Source organism: Budorcas taxicolor, chromosome 1 (genome assembly GCF_023091745.1).
Source record: "Budorcas taxicolor isolate Tak-1 chromosome 1, Takin1.1, whole genome shotgun sequence".
NCBI lineage: Eukaryota > Metazoa > Chordata > Mammalia > Artiodactyla > Bovidae > Budorcas > Budorcas taxicolor.
The window spans coordinates 178,561,513-178,583,652 of record NC_068910.1 but is presented as its reverse complement, the minus strand read 5'-3'; positions in this window follow the sequence as shown (position 1 = coordinate 178,583,652).

Genomic DNA, 22,140 nt, shown 5'->3' with positions numbered 1-22,140 from the left:
TGCAGCCATGAAATTAAAAGACACTCTTTGGAAGGGAGGTTATGACCAACCTAGATAGCACATTAAAAAACACAGACTTACTTTGCCAACAAAGGTCCATCTAGTCAAGGCTATGGTTTTTCCTGTGGTCATGTATGGATGTGAGAGTTGGAAAGCTGAGTGCCAAAGAATTGATGCTTTTGAACTGTGGTGCTGGAGAAGACTCTTGCGAGTCCCTTGGACTGCAAGGAGATTCAACAAGTCCATCCTAAAGGAGATCAGTCCTAGGTGTTCATTGGAAGGACTGATGTTGAAGCTGAAACTCCAATACTTTGGCCACCTCATGCAGAGAGTTGACTCATTGGAAAAGACCCTGATGCTGGGAGGGATTTGGGCAGGAGGAGAAGGGGACGACAGAGGGTGAGATGGCTGAATGGCATCACCGACTCAATGCACATGAGTTTGGGTGAACTCCAGGAGTTGGTGATGGACAGGGAGGCCTGGTGTGGTGCGGTTCATGGGGTTGCGAAGCGTCAGACTCGACTGAGTGACTGAACTGAAGTGATGCATTGTTATGCCTCATGTTTCTCTTGCTGAACTTGAAAGCATCAAGAAACGTATATTGACATAGAGCCTAGCACCTGCATTTGGTCTGAGGAATGCTGAAGTCTGAGATAGGTTAGAGCTAACCATGAGAGCAGGAGGAACAAAGAGGGCAGTTTTGGCATCGGCAGCCTGAATGCAAATTTCTATGGGTCAAGTGAATCCACTGAAAATACCCACTTATGCCATCTTGGCCGAATTCTACTGAAGGAGGTGGTTTAAGAAGTGTGAAAGTCTTAGCTGCAAGAGTCTGTGGGTTCACCACTGAGAGAAGGGGAAAGGCAGCAGAGCTGAGAGGAGTCATGAGAGGTCAGCAGGAAAGGTCATGACCTGTGTCAGGGGACGGTGCCCTGTAGGGACCCTGTAGAGGGATTCTCCAGACAATCCTCGAATTTTCTCTAGGAAAGAGCCTGCATTTAGAACTTCCCACAGCTGAGGGCATGGGTGGGTTATAATAGCACTAGACAAGCAAGATTCGGACCTTTTCCTTTAACCTCTCTCCATCAGCTATTCTCATCTTCCAACTTTCTTCTACCCCCAAAACCCCAGCAGTGCCAGTGCCAGACCGCATAAAAGAGAAAGAATAAAATGCCAGCAAACTTTCTCAAGCCTCAGATCTGACCTGAGAGGATGGAGTCAGGCATAAGAGAGTAGAGGTTTTATTGTAGGAGTAAATACTGAATTAGATATGGTGTGAAAATTTTGATTTAGTCTTAAACTAGTTTTCTAAGCAATTACTGTACCTGTTTACGACATTGCCAAGAGGTAGAAAAGGGTGATTTAACTCACTGCTTAAAGACAGTGAGAGAAAAATACAGCCCTGATTCTCCACTAATATCAGACAATAACAACAATAATAATAGTTAATAAAAGTAACCACAAACCTATTTTCAGGGTTTTACCTTTTATGAAACACTTTATTGTTGTCTAACTCAGGGAAACCCAGTCCCCAGGTCATAGACTATTACTGGTCTGTGGCTTCTTAGGAAGTGGGCTGCACAAAAGGTGAGCAAGTGAAAAACTTCATCTGTATTTACAGCCACTCCCCACGGGCTTGCATTACTACCTGAGCTTCACCTCCTGTCAGATCAGTGGCAGCATAATCTCCAGCTCCACTCAGTCTACAGAAAAATTGTCTTTTGTGAAACCAGCCCCTGGTGCCAGAAAGGTTGGGGATCACTGGTCTAACTTCTAGACATTGTGTTCTTGGTCTTGCTCAATACGACAATAATCAATTTTGCTTTTCTTTCTAATACAGGATAGTGGAGTAATCTGTAGCCCCTGCTGGAATGCTCTTCCTTCTATTTTAACTTAGTTAGCTCCTACTATGTCAGAGTCCAGGTCAAATGTCTTTGCCTCAAGGAAGACATCTGTGGTCCTCCAGATTTACCCTTACTATGCTTTCATAATGCCTGCTATTTCTAATTCATAATATTCTTCATAATTTTACTTAAAAAATATGTAATTAATTAGTTAATACCTAGTGTTAGCTTCATGAGAGCAGGGCCCTACTGGATCTCACTCAGCATTAATTTTCTTGTACCTACCACAGAGCCTTACACATACTAGGGGCTCAATAGATTTTAGTTGAATAAACAGAGAAAAGATGAAAGACAGAACCAATACACCCTGAAATTCCTTGTTCCCGATTAAGAAGAGTTCCTTTGGAGTCATGGTTGATAAAGTTTCAGGACCAAATGCCTTTGTGGTAGTAGTCATTTGAGGCTGCATTTGATGTTATACTGTGGCCTGTTAAGAAACACTGAACTGGGTGGGGAGGACTATCAGTGTAGATGGCTGGGAAGGGTGGATCACAGGTGGACTTGTTACTTTTGTTTTAGACAGCAATTCTATTCATTAGCAAGTCCCTTGTACTTTCATCCTTGTAAAGGTAATGGGATAATGACTTTGTTTTTTAAAGCAGGTTCTTTGGTCCCTTTGAAGAAGAGTGTTATATAGGTCCATGATGTTATTTTTTACTAATCAAAGGGAAAAAAATGTCAGGCTAACATCAAGGACAATGCTTTTGATAATTTTTTAAAAGGTTATGCATGCTTTCATTTTACAGTCAATTAGACATCTTTTTTAAACATAAAACTGAGCAGCTGATATTTCTTTTTAATGACATTTTCTTACCATGAAAAATTGAGCATATTTTCTAATGAATTATTAGAAAAGATCAACCACCCATTCATAAGGACTTTTAAGGCCACTATATCCCTTCCCTCCTGGCATTTTAAAACATTAAAATTAACTTGGTAATGTTTTAAAATTCTACTCATTGTAAAATACATAAGTAAAGGTTTACCCTGAGGCTTCCAATTATGCTAAAGCAGATTTCATTTCACTGAAATGTTATTTCTTCTTTGACTTTTGAATATGATGATTGTTAAAGAGCTTTCCAGAGTTAGATTGCTATTGACTCATTTTCCTTTCTAAATGGGTTGGGTCTTCAGTCTTCATTTGCTGATGACTAATTATCAACTGATCAACTAAGAGATACCATAAAATATAAGAAGGAAGGGTATTTTACTAAATTAAATTTCAGGATACATAAAGCAAATCAATATGTTGTACACCTAAAAGTAATACAATATCATGTCAATTATATGATAAATAATTTTTTTCAGGAGGCTTCCTAGAAGGTTAAAATATAAATGTAGTCAATGACATTGTGTTAACTAAATGCAGAAATTTATAGAAAGAAGTAAATTATTTATTTTATTAATAATGATGTTGATCTTATTGGCCAATAATTACATGACTAATAATTATATATGATGTAATATTCATTTCTTTAATCATGAATCAGTTTATAAGCCAAACATATGAAAAGTTTATGAATAAAGGGACTATCTTCCCTCTATTAATCTGGTTAAATTATAATTATTGGCCAAATAATTTTTATGGGGAAGGTAATCAAGGCACATTATCAAACTTGCCAGAATTTCAGAGGTACACCTGCCTTAGGTTCAGGCTGAAAAATTTGTTTTCAATCGTGAATTTTCAAGATGAGCATAATAAGGATCAGAGTCATATTAGCTTAAATATTAAAAGTACTATGACTTCATTTTGTGTTCCCCAAGCTGGTAACACTTAATAGATGTACTGAAGTCAGTACTTAATTCAGAAAAAAATTGATCTTGTGAATAATATTTAATTTCCCACTCAATGATATAGCATTGCTCCTTATTTATTAAACACATTTATTTTTGTCTCTAATGGAGTTTTTGGCTTGAGCCTAATGGAGTACACCTTTGGATTCTATCAATTTTAGGTGTATCTGGGAAATTAATGGGCAGTTCCCCCTGAGGCTTGATTGCATGAGAGAATGAGCCTTCTGCTAGAAGAAAACGAAGTCTCAGGGAACAGAGTGTCAGACAACTAGTGAAATGAGTATCAAATTCTTGAACATAAGTGAGGAAAAGGCAAGACTGAAAGGTCTGCACAGAGCACAATATTCATCTCCTGTTTCAGTTGCATTCCCTTCCCTCAATTCTTATTCATATCTAAATTTCCTAGAGGAAGCACTCTGAAATCAAAAAAGGAAAATACTGTATTCCTATAAACTGCTCCAGCCATGAGATCACAAACATATTTCTTTGGCACTCCTTTAATAGATTATCATCCCAAATGGGAGAGGGCTCTTCTCCAGCCTTCACCACAGAACACAGTGCAGCGCTAAGCATAGGATTCAGTGAGTAAGTAAGACTTGAACCAATGCACAAGGAGTTTCTGGCCAACCCACTGGAGGTAGCAACTCTGCCCGGCTGCAAGGGACAGGGGTGGGGGAAGGATGGGAAGGGGCAGAAAGAAGGACTTTTGGGGAAGTGGTGTACCCACCAAAGAAAGCTGGAGGACCCAAAGGAATGGTGGAGTTCAACAGAAGTGCAGAAACAGAAGAAGGAGCACACAGAAGTAGGAATGTAATATGCTCATCGAAGGATGTGGTTCCTGGAGTAAAGCCCTTAGGATAAAGGGAAGAACATCTCCAAAGGGAGGCAGAGCAGGGAGGGAAATTTCTATATGGCTGTTGGCTTCTCAGCTCTGGTGAGACATTCATTTCCTGTAGGCTTCTGGATGGGGAAACTTGGCAGGAGAAAAAAATTCTGAAAGATCAGGTGGGACAGGTTCCTGTGGATGTGGCTTACTGATGTTGGTGAAATATAATTTCAATTTTGGGGCTGGCATCTTTGGTGGAAAAAGGCCTTGGTACTCTCAGCAGCTTTCCTCATAGAGTCTTCAACATTACATGAGTTGGTTGGTTTGATTTTCCATAGCTAGGGTAAGTTGAATTTTTTTCTGGCTTTATAATTTAATTAATCTATTAGTCCATCCAGTTCTCAAATAAACAAAATCTTGAAAAAATTACTGAAGTAAATTATAATAAAAACAAAGTAAGAAGTGCCAAAAATTAATGTAAACATGACAATTGAGTAGGAAATGAAAAGAGGATTGCATTTCTTCAAAAAAATGCAACAATTTGCAAAATATACAAGCAGTTCATACAACTTAATATCAGGAAAACAAACAACCCAAATCAAAAAGTGGGCAGAAGACCTAAACAAACATTTCTCCAAAGAAGACATACAGATGGCTAATAAACACATGAAGATGCTCAATATTGCTCATTATTAGAGAAATAGAAATCAAAATTACAATGAGATATCACCTCACGCTGTTCAAAAATCTACAAACAATAAATGCTAGAGAGGGTGTGGAGAAAAGGGAACCCTCTTGCACTGTTGGTGGGAATGTTAATTGACACAGCCACTATGGAGAACAGTGTGGAGATTCCTCAAAAAACTAGGAATAAAACTACCTTATGACCCAACAATCCCACTACTGGGCATATACCCTGAGAAAAACATAATTGAAAAAGACACATGTGCCCCAGTGTTCCCTGCAGCACAATTTAAAATAGCTGGGACATGGAAGCAACCCAAATGTCCATCGAAAGATGAATGGTTAAAGAAGCTTTGGTACATATATACAGTGGAATACTACTCAGCCATAGAAGGGAACACATCTGAGTCAATTCTAATGAAGTAGAAGAACCTAGAGCCTATTATACAGAGTGAAATAAGTCAGAAAGAGAAAAACAAATATCGTGTATTAACGCGTATATATGGAATCTAGAAAGATGGTACTGATGAACCTATTTGCAGGGCAGCAACAGAGATGGAGACATAGAGAACACACTTGTGAACACAGTGGGAGGAAGGAGAGGGTGGGACAAATGGAGAGAGTAGCATGAAAACATAAACTACCATATGCAAAATAGATTAGTTCAGTTCAGTTCAGTTGCTCAGTCGCATCCGACTCTTTGCGACCCCATGGACTGCAGCACACCAGGCCTCCTTGTCCACTGCCAATTCCCAGAGCTTACACAGACTCATGGCCATTGAGTCTGTGATGCCATCCAACCATCTCATCCTCTGTTGTCCCCTTTCCGCCCCCCCCGCTTCAATCTTTTCCAGCATCAAGGTCTTTTCCGAGGAGTCAGTTCTTCGCATCAGGAGGCCCAAGTATTAGAGTTTCAGCTTCAGCATCAGTCCTTCCAATGAATATTCAGGACTGATTTCCTTTAGAAGGGACTGGTTGGATCTCCTTGCAGTCCAAGGGACTCTCAAGAGTCTTCTCCAACACCACAGTTCAAAAGCATCAGTTCTTTGGCACTCAGTTTTCTTTATAGTCTAGTTTTCACATCCATACATGACTACTGGAAAAACCATAGCTTTGAATAGACGGACCTTTGTTGGCAAAGTAATGTCTCTGCTTTTTAATATGCTGTCTAGTTTGGTCATAGTTTTCTTCCAAGGAGTGTAAAATAGATAGCCAGTGTGAATTCGCTGTATGACTCAGGGAACTCAAACTAGTGCTCTGTGACAATCTAGAAGTGTAGGATGGAGTGGGTTGTGGCAGGGAGGTTGAAGAGGGAGGGACATAACTATGGCTGATTCATGCTGATGTATGGCAGAAAACAACACAGTATTGTAAAGCAATTATCCTTCAGTTAAAAATAAACTTTAAAAAAATAGAAAACACAACACATCTATGAGATTTCATTATAGGTTAACTATCTCAATAGGATGTAAAATAAATTTTGAATATTTTGGTAGTGAAAACAAAGAGAAAATTAAGTTAGATTATATAATACTTTTATATTTTTTGCATGATATTACCCTCATTTTAAATTACTGCTTAGCTCTTTCTAAGTGGTAAGCAACCTGCAAACATATCTCATTTAAACAATTCAAACAAAATATGTACAATAAAATATGAATTCTACTTTCCTTCTCTGTCAAAAATACTTTTAACATATGATACATGTCCTTGCATTCTTTTTTCCTATGTATTTTTGGCCGTCAATACATAAAAAGGAAGCCCTAGAGAGATCTGTATGAGAAGGCTTCCCTGTAGGAGTTCTAATTGAAGTGAGCCTTGTCTTTGAGGGTTGTATCTTACACATATTAAAAAAGAAAAGGAAGGTGATCACTAAAATGTTAATATTTCCCTTGCATATAGAAGAATAATGCCTTAGATTTTTTCAAAGATCCCTGTATATTTCAAATGTTCTACATTAACTATGCGTTAAATTTTAAATTAAAAGAAACAACCTCCCTCCTCAAAACTACATGCCAATTTAATAACACCAGTCAGTTTCTATGGGCACAGATGCAAAAAGACTTTAAGGCTTCTCAGAGGCTTAAATTTTAGGCCAGTTGGTAATGCTTGGATGGCTAAAAAAAAAAAAAAATCTGCTATAGGTTTGCATATTGTTTGGCAGTACTAGTATGCTGCACACAGCTATTTTCCCCTCAGTTTTATGAATAACCTGGTTTCTTAATAGTCAAGTCGCAGTCCCAGTTTAGGATTTTTTTCCTCCATATTCAGACTTAGTTCCTGAATATACTATTCAAGCATTGAGGGCCCACAAATCAACTTAGAAGTCATGGAATCGTGGATATTCTTTTATAAATCTCCATTAACTCTGTGTAGATTATATAATATCACCTGTATCCCTGGAGGAGGGCATAGCAACCCACTCCAGTATTCTTGTCTGGAGAATCCCATGGACAGAGGAGCCTGGCGGGCTACAGTCCATAGGGTTTCAGAGTCAGACACGACTGAAGCAACTTAGCACACACACACATATCCATTTGTTAAACTTTTCACAACATATATTTGCTGAGCATCTACTATGTGCTAGACATTTTGCTAGGTAACAACAATATCTAGCAAAAATAAGTGAATGTATCTTGCTTTAAGCCTATCAGTAAAAATCAGTTAGATGAATGAAGGTACGTACTTTGAGGGGTTCTGGCATATATAGAAGCAAAAAAAAAAAAAAAAAAGAAGAAGAAGAAACTGAAGAAAGAGAGCTAATATGAATTCTAGTAAGGTACAACTGCCTGTAGCCTGGCTAACTTTTATTTCTCAATAACTAATATAGATTCTTCATTACAGACCTGGTATAAATATTTAAAAATTTACAAGGGGGTTCTTTTAATTTTCCTTTGGTTTTGGAGTCCTAAATGTGATGTTTCATAACTAGGCTTTGGATGTAGATTTTCCATTTATTAGTAACTGTTCTCTATACTTTGAATCAAAATTTGTTCTTCTTTTTACCAATCAGCTCAAATTTGAAGCATAATTCACCACGCAAGCCTTCTAGGCTCCATTCCACACTGCAGTATAAGTTAAGGCCTTTCTAACAGCACCGTATTGAGGACTGTTATTTGTATAGCTTTATTTTGTTGCGTAGGTTCACAATCAAGCTGTGATCTGCATGCTATCCAAGTGGGAGCTAGCTCATTTGAAAAGAATTAAGATCCAGTTGAGAACTAGCTGATAAATACACAAGATTTGCTTAACCAAGTAAAGTACTTATAGGGCAGCGATTGCTTGTAAGAGTTTTATCCTTTATGTTTAATATTCATGAGTGCTGATCTATACATGAATTCTCTTAGTAAGCTCCCCCAAATACTAATTACATGAAAGTAGGGATATTGTATCTGCTATAGCTATTTTTTTGACAGATTACATTGTAAGATGTTTGCCCAGAGTGAATGTTCTAACACCTACTCAGAGTTTCAGCAGAAGCAGTTCTTTTCCAAAAATTTAAGCTCTGATGAAAGCATCTTCCAGACATACGAAGCACAGTGCCTTGAAGAAATCCAATGAAACTCCCTTTGTTTTGGGAAATATTTACTGAATTGCACTGCACTAGAACTATTAGATGAGTTATAACAGGCTTGAACATCTGAAGAAATCCTTAGAGTAGATCTAATGCTTTTTTGAATTTCTAAGAAATTAGTTTTTCTTTTTTTAAAAATTCTTTTAGTTTCATTCATTTTCAGTGTAAATGTTGATTCATTTCTGTCTTGACAAGGCCTTGATGAAACATCTTTACTAATGTCATTTAAAATTGTGAACTTGTTCATCATCTGTGTATTTTAAGCTTAATAATCCAAATTAACTTTAACTTTGAAAAGCTGAAGTGGTAGTGAAAACTAATAGCTTCTTGTTTCAGTCTGAAATTTAGTAAGTAGGAAGGATAAGAAATTATTTTTCATACCATAATGATTGGCTATTCTCAATCACTATTGAAAATAGGACATGTAGAAACAGAGGGAGGAAATAAACTTCTAAATAAGAGCTAATGGGACTATGGAGATTAGTAGGATCCAGAATGTTTAACTGAGGTTAACAGGTTTCAGACTAATCCTTTCCCCCCTAAATCAAAAGTGACTTTGACTTTGTGGGTAAACACCAATAGAAGTTTAGATATTAACAATATAAATGAATATAGCATGAAGAATTTCTAGATGAATGTGGAGGTTTTCTGCAGCAAGCTAACCATGCATCTAAGAGTGTGATAAAATACTTTCACAAAAATAGGATCTCTGGCCCCCTGCAATATTTCAGCTGGCAATTTTAGAGGGCATGTTGTAGAAAGAAAAAAAAAATTTTTTTCAGGATTAAAACTTAGGTTCAAGGATTCAATTTAATTGCCAATCTGACTTGGCAGTCTGTTAATAGGCCCAGTGGGAATGTTTTAAGAATTGAATGAGAGATACGAATGAACCTACTTACAAAGCAGAAAATGACTCATAGACCTAGAGAACTCATTTATGGTTGCTGGGGGATAACCACCAAGGACCTACTGGGAACTCTGCTCAATCTTATGTGGCAGCCTGGATGGGAGGGGAGTTTGCGGAAGAATGGATCCTTGTATATGTATAGCTGAGTCTCTCTGCTGTCCACCTGAAACTATTATAACATTGTCAATTGGCTACATCCTAATACAAAATAAAAAGTTTTAAAAATATATATGGGTGAGAAAAAGGTGGAGCCAAGGGAACAGAAAGAAAATACCAGCTAAAGAGCAAGGAACCCAGAGTTCAGTAATGGTGAGAGTGAAAGTCATTCAGTTGTGTCCGACTCCTTATGACCCCATGGACTATACAGTCCATGGAATTCTCCAGGCCAGAATACTGGAGTGGGTAGCCTTTCCCTTCTCCAGGGCATCTTCCCAACGCAGGGGTCAAACCCAGGTGTCCCACATTGCAGGCAGATTCTTTACCAGCTGAGCCACAAGGGAAGCCCAGAGTAATGGTAATGGAAGCTTATCTTAAAAGCTCATTAATAATCTTATCAAAGCTTCTATTAAAAGGCTTTGTAGAATCTGCCCAAATTCTTACACAGAAAGGAGGAGGAAGGATGGAAATAAATTACAATTCACATGAAGCAACTGATTTAGACATGTGTTGGCTGATACCTATAATTACTATTTTAGATATTTGTTGTTGGTTACTTATTTTTTTAAAGCATGCATTCAACCAGATCATGAGCTCCTTATTGCAAAATTCAGGCTTAAACTGAAAAAAGTAGGGAAAACCAATAAGACATTGAGATGTGACCAAATCAAATCCCTTATGATTATACTGTGGAGGTGATGAATAGATTCAAGAGATTAGATCTGGTAGACAGTGCCTGAAAAACTATGGATGGAGGTTCATAATTTTGTTCAGGAGGCAGTGACCAAAACCATCCAAAAGAAAAAGAAATGAGAGATGGCCAAGTGGTTGTCTGAGGAGGCTTTACAAATATTAATAGCTGAGGAAAGAAGAGAAGTTAAAGGGCAGGGAAAAAGGAAAAGATATACCCAACTGAACCTAACCAGACCTAACAGAAGCATAAGATATTAAGAAGAGGTGGCAAGAATATACAGAAGAACTGTACAAAAAATGGTCTTAATGATCCAGATAACCATGATGGTGTGGTCACTCACCTAGAGCCAGACATCCTGGAGTGTGAAGTCAAGTGGGCCTTAGGAAGCATTACAACCAACAACGCTAGTGGAGGTGATAGAATTCCAGCTGAGTTATTTCAAATCCTAAAAGATGATGCTGTGAAAGTGCTACACTCAATATGCTAGCAAATTTGGAAAAGTCAACAGTGGCCACAGGATTGGAAAAGGTTAATTTTCATTCCAATTCCAAAGAAGGGCAATGCCAAAGAATGTTCAAACTACTACACAATGGCACTCATTTCACATGCTAGCAAGGTAATGCTCAAAATCCTACAAGCTAGGCTTCAACAGTTCGTGAACCAAGAACTTCCAGATGTACAAGCTGGATTTAGAAAAGGCAGAGGAACCAGAGATCAAATTGCCAAACTCCATTGGATTAGAAAAAACAAGGGAATTCCAGAAAAACATCTACTTCTGCTTCGTTGACTATGCTAAAGCCTTTGACTGTGTGGATCGCAACAAACTGTGAAAAATTTTTAAAGAGATGGGAATACCAGACCACCTTATCTGCCTCCTGAGAAACCTGTATGCAGGTCAAGGAGCAATAGTTAGAACTGGACATGAAACAGCAAACTGGTTCAAAACTGGGAAAGGAGTACATCAGGGCTGTACATTGTCACCTTGCTTATTTAACTTCTATGCACAGTACATCATTAAAAATGCCAGGCTGGTTAAAACACACACTGGAATCAAGACTGCTGAGAGAAATATCAATAACCTTGGTTATGCATATGACACTACCCTAATGGCAGAAAGTGAAGAGGAACTAAAGAGGCTGTTGCCGAAGGTGAAAGGGGAGTGTGAAAAAGCTGGCTTAAAACTCAACATTCAAAAAACTAAGATGGTCCCATCACTTCATGACAAATCGATGTGAAAAAAAAAAAAAATGGAAACAGTGAAAGACTTTATTTTCTTGGGCTCCAAAATCACTGTGGATGATGACTGCACCCATGAAATTAAAAGATGCTTGCTCCTTGGAAGAAAAGCTATGACAAACCTAGGCAGTATATTAAAAAGCAGAGACATCACTTTGCCTGCAAAGGTCCATATAATGAAATCTATTTTATTTATTTAATTTTTTTGAATCACATACATGTGACCCATTCATCACATGTATGGATGTGAGAGTTGGATTACAAAGAAGGCTGAGCACTGAAGAACTGATGCTTTTGAACTGTGGTGCTGGAGGACTCTTGAGAGACCCTTGGACTGCAAGGAGATCTAACCAGTCAATCCTAAAGGAAATCAGTCCTGAATATTTATTGGAAGGACTGATGCTGAAGCTGACATTTCAATACTTTGACCACCTGATGCGAAGAGCTGACTCACTGGAAAAGACCCTGATGCTGGAAAAGATTGAAGGCAAAAGGAGAAGGGAGTGGCAGAGGATGGGATGGTTAGATAGCATCACTGACTCAATAGACATGAATCTGAGCTGACTCCAGGAGATGGTGGAGGACAAAGAGCCTGGTGTGCTCCAGTCCATGGAGTCAGACCTTACTTAGTGACTGAACAGCAACAGCATTCAATCATGTTAGGTTAAATTGCATAAGTGAGAGGATGCAGGTAGGCCCTGTGATACCAGAGTGTCATTTATTGTTGTGACTTTCCCCTAGTGCTTTTCTGTGATCTCAATTCTGTGGCATATATGCAACAGTTAATGTTCCAGAGTGTGTGCCTGTGGCATTTGAGACATAATGTTTCAGGTTGTGGTATCTTATTTTCATCATGAATTTATACTTGTTCATCCATACCCACACACCCCCATCTCCCAGACTGGGGATCATTTCTCAACAGGTGACTTTTGTTGGCTTTTGTTTATAGTTTCTACTGACTTTAAGTACTTTTGATAATCTATTTTCACAAAGTTTCAATCTGAAGTCAGAGGCTCAGACAAAGACTCTACTGCCTAGAGACTAGGAGTCCTAATGAAATGTCCAGTCTGGTCCAAGGGAAAAAAAAAATTGTCAGGGGCAAGAAAGATAGGGCATATAGTGGGTCCTGTAATGAGGAGATGGCCTCTAGAGATAGAGCCCAAGAAATGTAATCAAACTTCAGCTTCCATCATTCACAGGATGTATACGTATGAATTTACTCCTAGTGGTCCTCTCCTTTTTTTTTTTTTTTTTTCTTACCTTTCTTACATGGCCTTTGTAGGCATTTTGGTGTGTGACTGCTACACTGTTGCTCTATTAAACAATGAACACAATTTGCATGTTGATGTTTAACTTATACCCCTCATTCATCACTCTGTAGAATAGTTATATAACTGAACACACTGTATCTAACTCTTATTTGACCCTCATCCACCTCCTCCTTCCATTGCCCCAAACTCATGGAGCCCTTGAACAATTTTAAATCCTGCTCTAACCCCTTTCCTGATGCAGGTCATTACCAGTGCAGGCAACTCAATAAAATAATGCTTTCACTGTATATCACTGCCCTGTTTAAATGCCTACTGAGGTTCCCTGTTACTTATTAGATTTAGTCTATTTCTCTTTTTAAAATTTTAGCCCTCCTAAAACATCTTTCTGGTACTTTCTCCTACCACTTCTGTGTTTCTTTAACTGGGCTGATAATTAAAATCCCCTGGGAAATGTTTTGAAAGAGCACTTTTCCTGACCTGACCTCTAGAGCTTATGGTTTAAGTGACCGGGGGTGTGGACTGGAGGATAAGTGTTTCTCTTTAACTTGCTGCTGCTGCTGCTAAGTCGCTTCAGTTGTGTCAGACTCTGTGCGACCCCATAGATGGGGGCCCACTGTCTCTGGGATTCTCCAAGCAAGAACACCGGAGTGGGTTGCCATTTCCTTCTCCAATGCGTGAAAGTGAAAAGCAAAAGTGAAGTCACTCAGTCATGCCCGACTCTTAGCGACCCCATGGACTGCAGCCTACCAGGCTCCTCCATCCATGGGATTTCCCAGGTAAGAGTACTGGAGTGGGGTGCCATTGCCTTCTCCGCTCTTTGAGTGAGTGAAGAGTCAAGTCGCTCAGTCGTGTCCGATTCTTTGCGACCCCATAGACTATAGCCTACCATGCTCCTCTGTCCATGGGATTTTCCAGGCAATAGTACTGGAGTGGATTGCCATTTCCTTAACTTAGGTATTTCTAATTTGAAGCCAGGTTTGAAAGCCACTTATGCAAACTAGTGGTTCCAGACCAGGAGCATCTGCATCACCTGAGAACTTGCTAGAAATGCAAATTATTGGACCTCACCCCAGATCTTATGAATCAGAAATCCTTGGGATGAAACCAGAAAACTGTATTTCAATAAGATTCTGACATATATCAAAGCTGTGCTGTCTAATGTGGTAGGTACCTGTGGTTATTGAGCACTTGAGATGTGGCTAGTTCAAATTGAGATGGACTATAATATCCAGAACACAATAAAATTTAAAGACCCAGTACAAAAAGAGGATATGAAAGTCATGTAAATGATATTCTAAATTAATAAAATGTTGAAATTATTTTGGGCAGGTTAAAGGAAATGTATTGTTACAATGAATTTTACCTATTTCACTTTTTTAATGTGCCTGCTAGAAATTACATATATGGCTTGCATTGGGCTTCCCGGGTGGCACAGTGGTAAAGAATCTGCCTGCCAAATGGAGGAAACACAGGTTCCTGGGTGGGGAAGATCCCCTGGAGAAGGAAATGGCAACCCACTCCAGTATTCTTGCCTGTGAAATCCCATGGATGGAGGAGCCTGGAGTCACAGTCCATGGGGTCACAAAGAATTAGACACGACTGAGTGCACAATTGCATACACACATAAACACACACATTTCTCTTGGACAACACTGACTTAAAATTTGAGAACCACTAATTTATGCCATCATTATTTTCCTACAAAGAATTTTTCAAAGTGGTTTAACCAAAACACAGACTGGATTTTTGACTCCACACCTCTGCCCCTTTCATGCATCATTTCCATCATTAGACAGTCCTTCCTACCCCTCCATGCTTGAACCATTCTGGCTGATTCTTCCAGGCTGAGCTTTTCATGTCTTTTTACTTCAAAAGTATCTCCTGGCCACTCTATCTCCTGGCCTATGATAACTCTCTTTCTCTATTTTTATAGTTCCTAATTCTAGAAAGTAAGGGAGATTCATACTGGAGAACTCATAGAAAGGGGGCAGCTGTCTCAAGCTTCAAGGATGGTAGAATCACTAAAAGGTGGAAGAGGAGGGTACCAGGCTGTCATACGGAGGTGGCAAGGTCTGGAGTTCCTAAGTGGCAGAGCCCAGTCCCCTTTATTTGTATCCTCCATATTTCAGGTTGGGCTTCCCAGGTGGATCAGTGGGTAAAGAATCCACCTGTAATACAGGAGATGTGGGAGATGCAGTTTCGATCTCTGGGTTGGGAAGATTCCCTGGAGGAGGAAATGGCAACCCATTCCAGTATTCTTGCCTGGGTAATCCTGTGGACAGAGGAACCTGGCAAGCTACAGTCCATAGGGTTGCAAAGAGTCAGACACAGACTAAAGTGACAGAGCACACACACACACACTCATGCACATAGCACAGGTCAATTTGTGTCCCACAAGGCAGGAGCCCGGTAGATATATGTGGCTGATGAAGGTGATGGACTTTAGAAGCCAGAGTGAGGGAAGGAAAGCTGCTGGAAAACTGGATAAAAGCCATAGCATCCAAGAATGAGGCTTCTTTTTGAAAGAAAAAAAAAATCTCTTTGTGTTCCCATTTAATGAGATGGTGACAAAATTCATGGGTTAATTAGTTTCAGTAACTTGTAGAAATCAAGCCATGTATTTGGGGCTTTTATGATTATGTGAATGGGGTGCCAGCAGAGAGAACATTTAAGTAATACTTTAGGGGCTTTTTCTTATGTTTCCCATGTTCTATTTTATATCAGGTACAATTTTACTTAAAGGGTGTAAGAGAGACTAGATAACCTCAAAATATGACTTTCTGCTCAAAACTCTACTCCCTACACCATGTAAGGCAGACCCATGTCCATTCTCTAGTCTATTTAAAATCCCACAACACTCTCTTCTTGGCAGCTTTTTTCTACTGATACCTCTTCAGCATTCTCTTTCTTGTCATTTCCCACCATTGTGTAACATTAAGACAAAAGAATGATGATGTTAGGGATGTGAAAGGGGAGATCCTAAAGCAGAAAAATTAAAAAGCTAACCATGTTTCTTCCTATATGGAACTTGTTTGCTAACCCTCAGTCCACTCTAGTACATGAATTCATTTTATTCTTTCTATAATCGTGCAATTTTAGAAAGCTAATGTTTAATATTTCTCAGAAAGAACCATTTAAACTACCAGATGCTTTAACAGTTGCTTCAAGTTCTTCAGAAAGTTCTTGCATGAAAACATGAATTTGATCTTTGAAAGGCTCCTCAGGGAAACAAGTAGTAATGCTTGAATTGATTAGAACTTTCTGCCTCCAGAATCCTTTAATTCTCATTAATAAGGAAGAAAAATATCTACTAGCAAATACTTTCTAAGACTCAAATAGTGATGTTTTATATTCAATCAAGATATATGAGTCCCAAGACAATGAAGCACCTAGGTATGATATTATCAAGTTATAAATTACCCATTTCTCATCACCACCTGAAAAAAATGTTTTTTTTTTTTTTTTTAAATGAACCTACTTGCAAAAGAACCTGTAAAATACCACCAGCCAAGCATGAGACTGGGATAAAGCATTTCATCAAAATGTCTATAGATCATTTCTCTAAAGTGTTAAATAAGTATCTTGCAAGTTATCACATAGTGCACATTTTCAGAGTCACCTTGGGGAGAAATGTGATAGCATATTTTTTTTTATGAAAAGAGGCAATGTGATCAATAAAATAAAAGGGCAGATTTGAAATGCAGAAATCAATTTTAATTGAGGAATGAATGACAAAAATAGGTTATTTAGTTTCCAAAACCTGTGTGCTGTCTTGGTCTATTTTATTTTGTTATATCTTTTTTTTTTTACCCAACTGCCCTTTTGGTTTCCATTCCCCAGGAACCCTCTATGCTATTGCCAAAGCTGTGTTGCTGATACAGGTTTTCAAGATCAGGAATGGTTCTAACAATTCTCTTCTCTTTCCCAAAGATGAATGACATCTTTTCTCCCTGCCACCCCTCTCCCCAAACAATTTCCTAGAAATAGAATTTTACTCCTTTAGAAAGTAGCAAAGGTAAGAAGTTAGAGGGGATACCTGTATATCCTCAGAATATTCACTAGAAATTAATAATAAGCACTGTACTCATAAATCTACTTCCTTATGCAGAGCAACCTTTGGGGTTGCAAATTGGCTCTGGATCCCCCAGGTTTTGTTTGGGTAGCTGCCACTTGAGAGACCCCATGTCTTAACCAGCTTTCCTTATGTAAATCCAAAGAGTCACTAAATGTGGAAAATCTTATATCTAAACACTCTGCCCTCAAATAATGGCCCTCACCTTCCTAACAGTAGCTGCTCTCAGTTTCTCTAGTGGGTGCCCAGTTAATGTGTTGACTTTGAGTCTATTTCTCAAATTTCTCCTGCCCTGGTTTGAATGGCAAGGAATGACCTTCCTCAGGCTGTGGGTAGGTTCATTCATCCAATGGGAGGCAAGAGTGGGGTCAGAGGAAGGAAGATGGCAGTGATGTTTTCCCTCTTTTTTTTTTTTTTTTCTTTTGATTTTCATGCCATTTATGGCAGCACCAAGTGGTGCTGGAGGTAAAGAATCTGCTTGTCAATGCACAAAACATAAGACACGTGGGTTTGATTCCTGGTTCCAGAAGAACCCCTGCAGGAGGGCATGGCAGTCCACTCCGGTATTCTTGGCTGGAAAATCCCATGGACAGAGCAACCATGGGCTACCGTCCATAGGGTCACAAACAGTCAGACATGACTGAAGCAACTTAGCACACATGCCTGCGTGGCAGCATCTCTTTCCTAGTTCTGACTTCTGCCAAGGCAGCTCCTCTTCCTATGGTCCCAGCTCCTTCTGGTTAATGCCTGCCATGTCTGCATCCCACAAAACATCCTGGCTGTGGGCTCTTATATCACTTCTGCTTCCCTCCAGGCCTAGGAATGATAGCTTCTTTCTGCTTTTGCCAAACTCTGGGTGGCCTCACCATCTCCTCATAGGTGTCTCTGTTTTTTCACCAGCTGTTTCAGGGGATAGTGCAGCTCCTTCTAGGTCTCCTTACTGGCCTGAGGTACCCATTGCCCTGCTACTATGAGTTTTGACTGCTGAGAGTTCAAAACCAGCCTCCTTCTCTGAGACGTGTCTGATGGAGTTGACAAAGCAGCCACAGCCAGTGCTGATGGTTATGAAATGCTGACCCTCTTTTGTCAAGGGAGGGACAATTCTTCTGTGGGGTTTATGACCTAGAGACCGCTCCCTGTGGATCAGGCCAAGGCTGTGCGTGGCTTGAGTCCCATCTTTGCTTGGTTCTATCTTCTTCTCTATCCTGATTTGCTCTCTCCTTCACTTTTCTTAAAGAGCACATCTTCAGAAAAATTACATGTGCTCAAATCCTTGTCCCAAGTTGTCATTTCTTGGTGACCCAAATTGAGGAAGCAGTGTAATTAAACCCCTCTGTTTGGAAGTCTTAGAGTAGTTTGTGTTTTCCTGACTATGTCCTGAATGATACAGAAAGCTTAAAGTAACTCTCAGCATCTCACTTGCCAAAAAACAAACAAACAAACAAACAAAAAAACCACAACGATAACATCTGTTTGGGTATTATAATACAAAAGCAATCTCATGCCCACTACTTATTTGATTGTCCTCACCCCTCTCTGAGGTAGCGTTCCCCCTCATTGTCTCCCTCTAATCTCAGTGGTTTTCTTTTAGTTTCTTTAATACAGTATATTTCTTCCTACCTCAGATTAGTTTCCAAATGCTGTTACTTTTTCTGGAATGGGGTAAGGGATATTACGTGAAATGTCTATGTGATATCTCATCCAGGAGATAAAACTGGGTTATAAAGATTTTCTGAGACCCAGGATAGTGAGTTTTCTGTTGCCCCACATCCTTCTAATTAGGAAGCAACCAGGCAGAAAATACTTTTTAAAGAGGAAATTAACACAATAAAGTAAAGAGATCTTTCAGGTTATGCTGCTAACTTCCTGTTTTGCATCGAGAAGTAAGTTCTCTCTCCTTGATGCTCATTTAGAGACCTTAGATCTTTCTGACAAGAAGAGCATGGGCCAAGATAAAACTTGGCCTCCCAGAGATAATTCTCACTGGCATCTTTACCTTCTCCTCCAGGCAAGGGAATGTACCAACCAGTGTAATTCTGAGGATCCCTGAGAAGTGAGCTACTGGGTGGTGATCACCCTTCCACTGAGGACCACTTCCTTCCTCTCCACCCCAACTTGCACCATCATTCTGCCTACTCTCAGCTGTAAATGGATGAGTCCTCTGACGCCCTCGCCCCTTCATGGTGCTTTGATCTCTGTAACTCCACTGGCTTTCACATTCACTTGCTCTTATCATGACTTGGAAGTCTCCTCCTTTGAAACATGAAGCTTCATTAACTTGCCATCAAAGAACAATCTCATATTTTTCCAGCTCTTACTCCATCACCCTAGCATACGCATTAGTCTCATCAAATTAAATTTACTTGGTTAATTTTTTCCAATTTCTCAGCTGTCACCTTCACTTTGTTCCTGACTTTGCTTAGAATCTATAATCTCTGGCGTTCGGCTACAAAGAGCACAGTAATCTACTGAACTGTTCTCTTGCCAGTATCCTCAGCTCCCATACTCCCTTTCCATCTTCACCACTATGGCAGTATTCCAGCCTAGACATCTACAATTTTCTCTTCTCAGCTCCTATAACCAGATGAATAAGTACTACTGAGGAAGCCAAAATTCACCTTGGCACTATGAACTATGGCGCCTTGCCAATTCACCTTGGCACTATGAGGAAGCCAAAATTCACCTTGGCACTATTTCTATCTATGAAAAGATAGAAATCTATTTCAGTTGAACTATTGAAATCATTAAGTATGAAATTACTAAAACTTACATATTCTCACACATCATTCCAGTCTGATGATGATATGTCCCTTCCCGTTCAAAGATAAATGAGCCCAGGCAAGATATTCCCTCCCATGAGTTTACTGAGAATACGTATAATGCTTTATCCCTATTTCATCAATATTAGAACCTGGAGCATGATAGGTAGTCAATAAGTATTCTATTTAATGACTCACTCTCTTTCCTGTATTTTTCTGTAGCTTGTATCATATTCACGTCTATCTACCTTACTAAACAGTGAGTTCCTTGAGGACAGGAATTATTTCTTAGTCATTTTTTATCCCTTATACCAGGCAATGTCTGAAACATAGTAGGTGTGAGTGAACAAGGGGAAAGGAAATGAATACCTTAGTGACATAGTCATTTTTGTGCAATTAAACCGTTAATAAATGGATATCTAAATGAGGAAATTAGTTACAAGTCTAAGTGTACAGCTACGATAACTCAATAAATTCTAACTTGCTTTATTACCAAGTGAATTTAGATAATTATTTCCATCTCAAACTCAAGTCAGTTTATTTTTAAAAAACTAATTAGATGATTTTTAGCCTGAGAATGGATGATCAGAGAGTCCTACATTTTCTATTGCCTGGGTTCCCTTTAACACAACTTGACTGATCTGAAGACAACTGTGCACAGACCTAAGTTCTTGTTTTGAAATCTACTCTTTCTTCTTCTCTTTGGTTATTTACTTTAGCTGCTTATACAGTTTCTTTGGGATGCCCTGCTTGGTGGTTTTTTTCTTTTGTATTATCATAATAGAAATCATCAAAGAGTTAAAACTAGTACTTCCTAATCCACTATTTCAAGTCTATTTATTGCTGGCCATTGTCTAATCATGGCAAACATATGCACCAATATGATATAGAGAAGAAAATTAAGATTATGCAACACTTACAGTTGCCTACAGAATACACAACTAAAGTTGTATACAGACTTTTCAGGCCCTTTCTAGATTTAAATAAGCCACAATCAAACCTCCAGATGGTGCATTTGCTTATCTGAGGTCTCCATACTGACCACTCAGTAAATGTTCAGAAATCTGACTTTTTGTTTTTAACTGCCAAAGAATCTCACCATGAACTCTTACTTTACCACAAGCCTTCAGGAAAGTCAGATGAGAACAAGCTTTCCTTTCCTCTTACAAAATTCAAATTTCTGGTGACTTATGAAATAAGAAACCATGCTTTAGCACAAGGGCACTTGATAATTCCCCAACACAGTCCATCCTTGATTATCCAGGGGTGTTAAGTTATGTACTTCTGAGTTTTCTGTAGTTTATAATTCTAGGTTGAATCTTCCCTTTTGCCATCAGTTTAGTTCAGTCACTCAGTCATGTCTGACTCTTTGTGACCCCATGAATCGCAGCGCGCCAGGCCTTCCTGTTTATAACCATCTCCCGGAGTACACTCAGACTCACATCCATCGAGTCCGTGATGCCATCCACCCATCTCATCCTCGGTCGTCCCCTTCTCCTCCTGCCCCCAATCCTTCCCAGCATCAGAGTTTTTTCCAATGAGTCAACTCTTCTCATGAGGTGGCCAAAGTACTGGAGTTTCGGCTTTAGCATCATTCCTTCCAAAGAAATCCCAGGGTTGATCTCCTTCTGAATGGACTGGTTGGATCTCCTTGCCATACATAGCTCTAGATTATCTTTCCTTATATCATTTGTGTGTGGTTAAGAGCTTACAAGCTTTAACAACATTAATCTATCTAATACATTGCCCCAAATCACATAGGACTCTCAAAACCAAAAGTAAAGTGTCTGGTGCATGGCCCAGATTCCCCTTCCAGGCAGAAACTCTCATTTTCCTCACCTCCAGGGCTGTGAGAGGCCTGCAGAGCTCTCCCAGCAGTCTCTCCCCGAGAATTGCCCTTAAGTGAAAAGACCTGCTTTGCCCAATATTCTAAGCAATACACATCCAATGACTCTTAAATATAGGAAGTTACAAAACTAACCTCTGATCCCCTTTCTCCACCGCCCCCATACACTACTGGGGTGAGTATTCCAGTTTCAGAGCTCCCCATGTGATCAGCTGAGACTTCCTTTGCAACTGTTATCAGTTTAATTTCTCCCTCGACCCGACCCTGTTTCCTTCACTTCCTTGTGGGTGTTAGTTATAGGAGTTTCTCCAAAAACCCACCTGGATGCAATGGGATTCAACCTATGGTTGTTAATGTCAGGAGTCATCCTAGAAAGGAGACTGAAGATTTTGGAGTTGGGTCACCTACCAGTTGGCT